The sequence below is a fragment of the Canariomyces notabilis genome (genome assembly GCF_033297395.1).
Source record: "Canariomyces notabilis strain CBS 508.74 unplaced genomic scaffold N656scaffold_29, whole genome shotgun sequence".
In the NCBI taxonomy this organism is placed as follows: domain Eukaryota; kingdom Fungi; phylum Ascomycota; class Sordariomycetes; order Sordariales; family Chaetomiaceae; genus Canariomyces; species Canariomyces notabilis.
The window spans coordinates 238,054-239,851 of record NW_027041851.1 but is presented as its reverse complement, the minus strand read 5'-3'; positions in this window follow the sequence as shown (position 1 = coordinate 239,851).

Genomic DNA, 1,798 nt, shown 5'->3' with positions numbered 1-1,798 from the left:
GGCAAGCCTCTTATTGAGGTATAGGTCCAGAGGCGGGACCCAAGCTTCGGTTTCGAGGTTCCGGATAGGGGTGGCCCTGTAGGCCCCCACTACTATCCGAAGGTTCCGATTTTGGGCCTTAGCTAAGTCCTGAGCCAGGCCTCGGGCCGGGGCCCCTAGTGGGGTAGGCTTGTGGTAGTTGGTGGCACCGAAGGCTATAGAGTTAACAAGGGATAACTCAATTCAATTAGTTGAATTGAAAGGTTCATATTTGAAGTTGAATTGACTGGCCAGTTGATATTTAAATTGAAAGTTGAATTGTTCAATTAGGTAATTGGCAATGAATTGAGGTAATTGGCAATGAATTGAATCACCATATATATCCCTAACCCTGGCCAAACCGTACCCACACACGTGACACACCTCTCTTCCAGACCTACCTTACCTACCCGAGCGAGCCGAGCTACCTTCCGACCGGTTAAATAGCTGGCAATGGCTGAATCGCTCAAAAACGCAATAAAATTCGAATGCATTTGTTTTTCGGAGGGCTAACTAAGTAGCAACTTACAACTATTATAGTACAGGCCCCAAGACTGACCCCCTGAATCTGAACCCGCCCGTCCTTATCGTGGTATACGTCACGGTCACGATAAGGACGCGCCTCTAAATGGTTCTGTTGGCGATAACGTGTCAGAAAGAGCTTGACTGGCTGAGGCTCTGTTTGAACGGCGACGGGAATGGCGGCGATGGGCGTCGGGCGTCGGGAACGTTCGTTTGCCATTGTATTTGTAGTAGGTAGGAAGGAAAGATTTGAAGGAAGGAATTGAAGCCTGGGAAAACCTGGAAAAAAAATAAGCAAAATTGATCAATCAAGTTGAATTGGGTATAAAACCTGATTGGATTGAAAGATATTTGAAGGCGGCTGATTGAATTGAAAGTTGGAAGGTTCTGATTGAATTTAATTGGAATTGAATTGAATCGTGTGCTTCCTTGGTACCTACACAGATGTTCAGTGCTGATGTTATTGAGCAGAACGGGAAGGTAACGGCATGGCAGCCTCGGATCGCCTCTTGACGCCGGTTACACCTGTTGGACAAAGTCACAGACGCCACATATCTGGCAGCCTCTTATTGACGCATGTTTTCCTGCGCCTGATCGGAGCCCCCACCTTCTTGCCTGCACCAGAAGTCATCGACAGCCAACAGAGCCTGACCACTTGTTCTCGGTCCGTGCCTTGCTACATGTATCAACAGGGTACAACATGCACATACATACACCAACAGGGTACAACATGTCAAAGGTTCCAGAACCGTAAGCTGAGCATTTCCGTGTTACACCTTACAGCCCAAGGAATCACTCAATTCAATTAATTGAATTGAATGGCTGTATTTGAAGTTGAATTGACTGGCCCAGTGGATATTTGAATTGAAAATTGAATTGATCAATTAGTTTGATTCCCCATACATAACCCTAACCCTAGTCCAACCACCCCCACCCACACACATCTCTCCAAGACCTACCTTACCTACCTACCTACCTTTCGACCGCTCAGAATAGCTAGCAATGGCTAAATCGCTCAGAAACGCAATAGTTCGAATGCGTTCGTTTTTTGGAAGGCTAACTAAGCAGCAACTCACAGCTATTACAGTACAGGCCCGTACGTCCTTACCGTGATGTGTATCACGGTAAGGATGGCGATATACGTGTAAGAAAGCGCCTAACTAGCTAATGCTCTGTTTGAACGGCGATGGGAATGGCGGCGACGGGCGTCGGGTGTTGGGAACGTTCGTTTGCCATCGTATTCGTAGTAGGTAGGTAG